The sequence below is a fragment of the Carassius auratus genome, chromosome 13 (genome assembly GCF_003368295.1).
Source record: "Carassius auratus strain Wakin chromosome 13, ASM336829v1, whole genome shotgun sequence".
Taxonomy (NCBI): Eukaryota; Metazoa; Chordata; class Actinopteri; order Cypriniformes; family Cyprinidae; genus Carassius; species Carassius auratus.
In genome coordinates this window covers 1342312-1353066 of record NC_039255.1, presented here as the reverse complement: position 1 = coordinate 1353066, position 10755 = coordinate 1342312, and positions in this window count along the sequence as shown.

The window sequence follows — 10755 nt, the reverse complement described above, 5'->3', positions numbered from 1 at the left end:
GCAGAGAACGTCATATTGATGTAATAAAGAGTATATTTTGAATCAACACTACAGTGAGTCTAAGGTTAGTGAGCGGCTGTTGTCTTCAGTCGACGGCTCTTCTAGAGTCTGGTCCTTTATGACTAAAGCATCTTTCTGATCGTGTCAGGGCTCTTGTAATCGTCCTGCTGTAGGAGGTTTAATGGCCTTATTATACGCTACACCCACATGTGTGTGTGTGTTTGAATCATCTCTTATATTGTGTTTCAGATCTGTTTCTGAAGCTGCACGCCTTTAATTCTTGCATCACAAGATCACTGGTTCTGTTTCTTTATTCTCTCATGTTAAACTTGACACATGGCCACGTTCTGAACGTGTAACACTGAATATTGAGTTCCTCGTCACTGTGTGTGCTCAGAGACGCTCTGTACCCTCCACAGTCTCACAGCTGCTTGGTTTGACATGTTTCCACTTAGTTTTAGAGCATTTGTGTGAGAGTAACACTGGTTCTTCTGCTGGATTATTGGGTGATTTCTGTTTTCCGACAGCAAATGTACAAACCTTTTTGTAATAAAAATGGATGTTGTCATGCTTGGCCTTTTCCCTGTTCGATGATGGAGTTTACTGTGACTCAGACCAGCACATCAATGCTGTTTTATTCTAACCGTATGTGTAGTTTTATTGAGAAATGCATTCTTACAGAGGATACTGTAGGGATTTAGAACCGACATGCTGCTTAATATGCAGCTTATGGAATAAATATATACTACAATTCTAATGCTTAAAACATACATACGGTTTTACTACAAATACCGTGTTACCGTAAACCACAGTTAATTTTCTCATTGATTAGTGGTACTTCCATGGCTCAAAATGTTAATGTTCATACTTTTTTTATTGAATTTTGTATTTATTTTTTGTATTGCACCATATTGGAGCGGGCAACTCTCATAACTCTCACATCAGGACAAAATAAAACATATAAATATGTAAATGAACCCAAGAGGGTCTGGCTGCAGACTTGCACTTGCACTCTCAGACACTTGCACCTCCACATCACTTGCAGTCTTTATTTTTTATTTTGTTAAAAAATTTTATTACTTTTTGTTTGAATTTCCCAAAATTTTATAACAGTAGCCAGGTGGCGAAGACAAGAAAAAAGAAACTAAATTACAATGTCACTTGCAATCATACTTTCACGCTCCGCCACCTGTGACGTCACTTGCAATCAACACAAATCGTGCGTGTTGCCAATGGAGACATTTACTGTTGTAAAATGTTGAGAGATTCAAACGAAAAGTAATGATACAAATTCAACAAAATAAAAAATAAAGACTGCAAGTGACGTCACTAGCGGAAGCACAAGTGTCTGAAAGTGCAAGTCTGAGTGCAAGTGCAAGTCTGCAGCCAGACCCTTCATACAACAACACAAGATAAAAGTAGAACAAGCCGTTAAATGCATAGACACATAAATACCTAGACGCGTCATTGGCCGCTGGACCGCACGTCATCGTCGCCGCCATATTGGATCGGGCAACTCTCAAAACTCTCACATCAGGACAGAAGAAAACACACCTGACTCATCGACAGATTGGACTCCTACAAACCGTCACACGATAATAAAAACAGATCTCGGGGTGTTATTTCACAGGTAAGACTCATCTGTTCTTTCTCGATGTTTGGTCATTTTTAACATTATGTTGACAGCTTAATTAACCACCAGTGTCAGACTATTAATAATAGCTAGCGATATCGCTAACGTCGTTAGCAGTGAAAGCTGAGACTTTATAAGAATTCAATGTTTAAATGAATTCTTATTACGTTTTAACTTATATTGCCGTTTATATAATAAACTAAATGGTGTTATGAGCACAATATACAGAGTGAGCCCTTTGACTGTATAGATTAATGATGGAGATAAAGCTTCTCTCTTTAATTTCACTACCGTTACTTATTTACAAAGATGAAGTGGTTACACTTTAGAATACTAGTCCTTTAGTTAATGTTAGTTAATTCATTATCGAACATGAACAATACATTTATTACTGTAATTATTCATCTTTGTTCATGTTAGTTAATGAAAATACAGTTTTTCATTATTAGTTCATGATAATTCAGAGTGCAGAATGCATTAGTAAATGTTGAAATGAACATCAATTAAGATTAATAAATGCTGTAGAAGGATTGTTCTTGCTTAGATCATTTTACTAAAGTAGTTAACTAATATTAACTTATGGACCTTTATTCAAAAGTGTTACCGATTAAGTTTATCATCACTTGATTGTAAGGATTTCATTGCTTTTCATAAAACTGTGAACTGATTCTATGTATTCTGTTTTCTTCTCTTTTAGCCATTTGCAAACAGGACAAGGACAGCCTTAAGGAAAGCTGAGGAAAGCTGTTCTCAGAGACGAGACTATTCCTCCACAGACTAGTGTTGTGTTTGTACTAAACCCAGAGCAGCCCTGAATGAATCGACAGAATGACCAGCTCATATAATAATACTATAGACTGCATTTAAAAAGCTTTGCACAGGCTGTTTAATGCTGATAATGTACTGCGTGTGTCTTTACACAAAAAAAACATGATGTAAATAGCCTAGAAATTACAAACACAGGAACTCATAGTGAGTCCGGCTGCAATATCATGATAAACTCATTGTGATGTTGTTATAATGATTATTAATTTTGATTAATATAAAGTTTTTTGAGGGGACCATCTCATATTCTGGTCTGTGATAAACATAACTATACTTTGAGATTTTATTGTGCAAGGTAAACCTCACACACACACACACACACACACACACAAACATTCATATGTGTTAACATCAGTGTTGTAGTTACTAAGAAATAAACTAGTTACAGTTACTAGTTACTTAATTCAAAAAGTAACTCAATTACTTTGTTGATTACTTACACCAAAAAGAGATGCATTACTGTTAAAAGTATTTTTTTTTAGTTACTTTTTTAAAGAACTTTCTTTAATGTTCCCATCAATGTGCTTTTATGCGTTATATAGAAAGCAATTTTTAAACACTATTTTGATTGAGGCAGACCAGCACAAACTGAATATTGTATATCACAAGGATTTCTGAAATAAATAATAAAACACCTGAATAATATATTCAGAATCAAAAACTAAAGTGGCTTCTGCATCATAAAAGCTGTTGTGTTGAGCCCTTAAAAATGTTCCTTTCACAGCTTAAGTATGAAAACTGTCAACAATGGACAACATAACACAAAACATTTTGAAATAAATAAATGAAAGCAATCTGAATTATTCAGAATCAATTTCGAGAAACACACATACATACATTCATACATACATAGGTATATATATATATATATATACTGTATATATATATATATATATATATATATATATATATATATATATATATATATATATATAAATACATATATATATATATATATAAATGCTGTTTAAAAATGAAATCTATGTTTGTCATGCTAAGGATCTGACTGAAAGCCAGCGACTCCAAAGTAGAGACAGGCTGCATGTTTTCAACAATGTTTCACCTGTATGAGAAAAACATACAGAGAATCACTTAAGACACTTTGCTGTAGACCCATTCCACATAATAATATTCATTAAAACTGTATGTTAACACGTAGGAGCTTGCTGCATGAATCCGTGAGTAGGCTACAGTTTACAAATCCATGGGAACAGATTGGGAAAGTGTGCGCGCAGATTATGAATTTGTGGGTACAGATTCAAAAACCGAGGGTACGGTTACCAAAATCTGAGCACGGATTGGAAATTCGTGGGGTAGGATAGGACACGTGCGTGTGAGGGGCGGAGACGCGCCGCGGAGCGTCAGACGCGTGTGAGGACCAAACACAGCAGAACGGTAGGAAACTTCACTCCTCTTATTATTTCTCTTTTACTATAGCGATTTATTTTTAGATACGTGATCTGAGTCTTTCATACAGTTGTTTTATAAACGCAGTAACCTGAAAGTTCCTGTCAGTGTTTAAAAACTAATTAGGATTTAATAACGTGTTTAATGAATTTGTTAAGTACGGTATTCAATGTTTACTTACATAGAGGTTATTAATATAGGCTCAAATATAGTGTTTTTTTATAGTTTAAAGGTGATCCTATGGTGCATTGCTCGTTAAAAGTTAGACTGTTAATATAATATAGAGAAAGACCATTCTTAATTATTTTTCACTATTTTAAAATGCATTTATTTTTACATTCTTTGTTCGAAGTTTTCAGATCGGCACTTCGGAGCCTGTTCGCGACTCGGTTGATTCAGATCGGCACTTCGGAGTCTGTTCGCGACTCCGTTGATTCAGCCTGTTCGCGAATCGGTTGATTCAGATCGGCACTTCGGAGTCTGTTCGCGACTCCGTTGATTCAGATCGGCACTTCGGAGTCTGTTCGCGACTCCGTTGATTCAGATCGGCACTTCGGAGCCTGTTCGCGACTCGGTTGATTCAGATCGGCACTTCGGAGCCTGTTCGCGACTCGGTTGATTCAGATCGGCACTTCGGAGCCTGTTCGCGACTCCGTTGATTCAGATCGGCACTTCGGAGCCTGTTCGCGACTCGGTTGATTCAGATCGGCACTTCGGCGCATGTTCGCGACTCGGTTGATTCAGATCGGCACTTCGGAGCCTGTTCGCGACTCGGTTGATTCAGATCGGCACTTCGGAGCCTGTTCGCGACTCGGTTGATTCAGATCTTCGGAGCAGGAAGTGTTTGTCAAACAGTTAATTGGTGATAAATGAATATTTGAGCCTTTTTTTTTTTAACCTGTCGATGTGATTTTTAAATGATTTCAATTACTTTTGGATGTCAATACTTCTTGTACCTCAGTTGCATGTGTTGTGTTTTTTGAATTGTGGATGGATTTATCAACTGAGCAATAAGTTGAACATAAATAATCATGAACTCTTAAAGATGATGATGAAAAGAAAAGGTAATATTATATATATTTAAAATCATAGAATGATTTTTTATGTTTTTTTTTTGTTTTTGTTTTTCCTTACAGGAGTTTACTCATCAAAACTGCATTTATTTGATCAAAAATACAGGAAAAAAAGTTAAATATTATTATGAAGTAAAACAACATTATTTTTATTTTAATATACAATAAAATCTATTTTATTTCTGTGATTTTCAGCATCATTACTCCAGTCTTCAGTGTCACATGTAAGGAATGTAAGGAAAGGAGCCGGACCTGATGGGATTTCTGGCCGTGTTCTGCGGTCCTGAGCTGATCAGCTCGCTGGTTTGTTTACATCCATTTTTAATGAGTCTCTTGCTACATCGGTGGTTCCCACCTCATTCAAAAAATCGGTCATCATCCCTGTGCCTAAGAACAATAAACCCTCCAGTCTGAATGACTATCGTCCAGTTGCCCTCACATCAATAGTCATGAAGGTGTTTGAGGGACTGGTTAAAAACGTCATCTGCTCCCCCATACCGTATACTTTGGACCCTCTTCAGTTTGCCTATCACCCAAACAGATCCACCGATGATGCCATCTCTCACATCCTGCACTCTTCTCTTACACACATTGACAGCAATAACAGGAACTATGTAAGGCTGCTATTTATTGACTATAGCTCAGCTTTTAATACTATAGTACCCATAAAGCTAGCTTCTAAACTCATAGACCTCGGCCTGAATTCTTCACTCTGCAACTGGATTCTTGATTTCCTCACCGGCAGACCTCAAGTGGTGAAAGCCAGTACACCTCCAGCTCCATCACCCTGAACGTAGGAGCCCCACAGGGCTGTGTCCTGAGTCCCCTGCTCTACTCTCTCTACACACATGACTGCGTGTCTTAGCACAGCTCCACATCTATTATCAAATTTGCTGATGATACTGTGTTCTCATTGATGTGCTTTTATGCGTTATGGTCTATACAAACACAAAGTGAAACAGAAAGTAATTTTTAAACACTATTTTGATTGAGGCAGACCAGCACAAACTGAATATTGTATATCACAAGGATTTCTGAAATAAATAACAAAACACCTGAATAATATATTCAGAATCAAAAACTAAAGTGGCTTCTGCATCATAAAAGCTGTTGTGTTGAGCCCTTAAAAATGTTCCTTTCACAGCTTAAGTATGAAAACTATCAACAATGGACAACATAACACAAAACATTTTGAAATAAATAAATGAAAGCAATCTGAATTATTCAGAATCAATTTCGAGAAACACACATACATACATTCATACATACATAGGTATATATATATATATATATATATATATATATATATATATATATATATATATATATATATAAATATAAATACATATATATATATATAAATGCTGTTTAAAAATGAAATCTATGTTGTCATGCTAAGGATCTGACTGAAAGCCAGCGACTCCAAAGTAGAGACAGGCTGCATGTTTTAAACAATGTTTCACCTGTATGAGAGAAACATACAGAGAATCACTTAAGACACTTTGCTGTAGACCCATTCCACATAATAATATTCATTAAAACTGTATGTTAACACGTAGGAGCCTGCTGCATGAATCCGTGAGTAGGCTACAGTTTACAAATCCATGGGAACAGATTGGGAAAGTGTGCGCGCAGATTATGAATTTGTGGGTACAGATTCAAAAACCGAGGGTACGGTTACCAAAATCTGAGCACGGATTGGAAATTCGTGGGGTAGGATAGGACACGTGCGTGTGAGGGGCGGAGACGCGCCGCGGAGCGTCAGACGCGTGTGAGGACCAAACACAGCAGAACGGTAGGAAACTTCACTCCTCTTATTATTTCTCTTTTACTATAGCGATTTATTTTTAGATACGTGATCTGAGTCTTTCATACAGTTGTTTTATAAACGCAGTAACCTGAAAGTTCCTGTCAGTGTTTAAAAACTAATTAGGATTTAATAACGTGTTTAATGAATTTGTTAAGTATGGTATTCAATGTTTACTTACATAGAGGTTATTAATATAGGCTCAAATATAGTGTTTTTTTATAGTTTAAAGGTGATCCTATGGTGCATTGCTCGTTAAAAGTTAGACTGTTAATATAATATAGAGAAAGACCATTCTTAATTATTTTTCACTATTTTAAAATGCATTTATTTTTTACATTCTTTGTTCGAAGTTTTCAGATCGGCACTTCGGAGCCTGTTCGCGACTCGGTTGATTCAGATCGGCACTTCGGAGTCTGTTCGCGACTCCGTTGATTCAGATCGGCACTTCGGAGTCTGTTCGCGACTCCGTTGATTCAGCCTGTTCGCGAATCGGTTGATTCAGATCGGCACTTCGGAGTCTGTTCGCGACTCCGTTGATTCAGATCGGCACTTCGGAGTCTGTTCGCGACTCGGTTGATTCAGATCGGCACTTCGGAGCCTGTTCGCGACTCGGTTGATTCAGATCGGCACTTCGGAGCCTGTTCGCGACTCCGTTGATTCAGATCGGCACTTCGGAGCCTGTTCGCGACTCGGTTGATTCAGATCGGCACTTCGGAGCCTGTTCGCGACTCGGTTGATTCAGATCGGCACTTCGGAGCCTGTTCGCGACTCGGTTGATTCAGATCTTCGGAGCAGGAAGTGTTTGTCAAACAGTTAATTGGTGATAAATGAATATTTGAGCCTTTTTTTTTTTTAACCTGTCGATGTGATTTTTAAATGATTTCAATTACTTTTGGATGTCAATACTTCTTGTACATCAGTTGCATGTGTTGTGTTTTTTGAATTGTGGATGGATTTATCAACTGAGCAATAAGTTGAACATAAATAATCATGAACTCTTAAAGATGATGATGAAAAGAAAAGGTAATATTATATATATTTAAAATCATAGAATGATTTTTTATGTTTTTTTTTTGTTTTTGTTTTTCCTTACAGGAGTTTACTCATCAAAACTGCATTTATTTGATCAAAAATACATGAAAAAAAGTTAAATATTATTATGAAGTAAAACAACATTATTTTTATTTTAATATACAATAAAATCTATTTTTTTTCTGTGATTTTCAGCATCATTACTCCAGTCTTCAGTGTCACATTTAAGGAATGTAAGGAAAGGAGCCGGACCTGATGGGATTTCTGGCCGTGTTCTGCGGTCCTGAGCTGATCAGCTCGCTGGTTTGTTTACATCCATTTTTAATGAGTCTCTTGCTACATCGGTGGTTCCCACCTCATTCAAAAATCGGTCATCATCCCTGTGCCTAAGAACAATAAACCCTCCTGTCTGAATGACTATCGTCCAGTTGCCCTCACATCAATAGTCATGAAGGTGTTTGAGGGACTGGTTAAAAACGTCATCTGCTCCCCCATACCGTATACTTTGGACCCTCTTCAGTTTGCCTATCACCCAAACAGATCCACCGATGATGCCATCTCTCACATCCTGCACTCTTCTCTTACACACATTGACAGCAATAACAGGAACTATGTAAGGCTGCTATTTATTGACTATAGCTCAGCTTTTAATACTATAGTACCCATAAAGCTAGCTTCTAAACTCATAGACCTCGGCCTGAATTCTTCACTCTGCAACTGGATTCTTGATTTCCTCACCGGCAGACCTCAAGTGGTGAAAGCCAGTACACCTCCAGCTCCATCACCCTGAACGTAGGAGCCCCACAGGGCTGTGTCCTGAGTCCCCTGTTCTACTCTCTCTACACACATGACTGCGTGTCTTAGCACAGCTCCACATCTATTATCAAATTTGCTGATGATACTGTGTTCTCATTGATGTGCTTTTATGCGTTATGGTCTATACAAACACAAAGTGAAACAGAAAGTAATTTTTAAACACTATTTTGATTGAGGCAGACCAGCACAAACTGAATATTGTATATCACAAGGATTTCTGAAATAAATAACAAAACACCTGAATAATATATTCAGAATCAAAAACTAAAGTGGCTTCTGCATCATAAAAGCTGTTGTGTTGAGCCCTTAAAAATGTTCCTTTCACAGCTTAAGTATGAAAACTATCAACAATGGACAACATAACACAAAACATTTTGAAATAAATAAATGAAAGCAATCTGAATTATTCAGAATCAATTTCGAGAAACATACATACATACATACATTCATACATACATAGGTATATATATATATATATATATATATATATATATATATATATATATATATATATATATATATATATATATATATAAATATATATATATATAAAAGCTGTTTAAAAATGAAATCTATGTTGTCATGCTAAGGATCTGACTGAAAGCCAGCGACTCCAAAGTAGAGACAGGCTGCATGTTTTCAACAATGTTTCACCTGTATGAGAAAAACATACAGAGAATCACTTAAGACACTTTGCTGTAGACCCATTCCACATAATAATATTCATTAAAACTGTATGTTAACACGTAGGAGCTTGCTGCATGAATCCGTGAGTAGGCTACAGTTTACAAATCCATGGGAACAGATTGGGAAAGTGTGCGCGCAGATTATGAATTTGTGGGTACAGATTCAAAAACCGAGGGTACGGTTACCAAAATCTGAGCACGGATTGGAAATTCGTGGGGTAGGATAGGACACGTGCGTGTGAGGGGCGGAGACGCGCCGCGGAGCGTCAGACACGTGTGAGGACCAAACACAGCAGAACGGTAGGAAACTTCACTCCTCGTATTATTTCTCTTTTACTATAGCGATTTATTTTTAGATACGTGATCTGAGTCTTTCATACAGTTGTTTTATAAACGCAGTAACCTGAAAGTTCCTGTCAGTGTTTAAAAACTAATTAGGATTTAATAACGTGTTTAATGAATTTGTTAAGTACGGTATTCAATGTTTACTTACATAGAGGTTATTAATATAGGCTCAAATATAGTGTTTTTTTTATAGTTTAAAGGTGATCCTATGGTGCATTGCTCGTTAAAAGTTAGACTGTTAATATAATATAGAGAAAGACCATTCTTAATTATTTTTTACTATTTTAAAATGCATTTATTTTTTACATTCTTTGTTCGAAGTTTTCAGATCGGCACTTCGGAGCCTGTTCGCGACTCGGTTGATTCAGATCGGCACTTCGGAGCCTGTTCGCGACTCGGTTGATTCAGATCGGCACTTCGGAGTCTGTTCGCGACTCCGTTGATTCAGCCTGTTCGCGAATCGGTTGATTCAGATCGGCACTTCGGAGTCTGTTCGCGACTCCGTTGATTCAGATCGGCACTTCGGAGTCTGTTCGCGACTCCGTTGATTCAGATCGGCACTTCGGAGCCTGTTCGCGACTCGGTTGATTCAGATCGGCACTTCGGAGCCTGTACGCGACTCGGTTGATTCAGATCGGCACTTCGGAGCCTGTTCGCGACTCCGTTGATTCAGATCGGCACTTCGGAGCCTGTTCGCGACTCGGTTGATTCAGATCGGCACTTAGGAGCATGTTCGCGACTCGGTTGATTCAGATCGGCACTTCGGAGCCTGTTCGCGACTCGGTTGATTCAGATCGGCACTTCGGAGCCTGTTCGCGACTCGGTTGATTCAGATCTTCGGAGCAGGAAGTGTTTGTCAAACAGTTAATTGGTGATAAATGAATATTTGAGCCTTTTTTTTTTTTTAACCTGTCGATGTGATTTTTAAATGATTTCAATTACTTTTGGATGTCAACACTTCTTGTACCTCAGTTGCATGTGTTGTGTTTTTTGAATTGTGGATGGATTCATCAACTGAGCAATAAGTTGAACATAAATAATCATGAACTCTTAAAGATGATGATGAAAAGAAAAGGTAATATTATATATATTTAAAATCATAAAATGATTTTTTATGTTTTTTTTTTT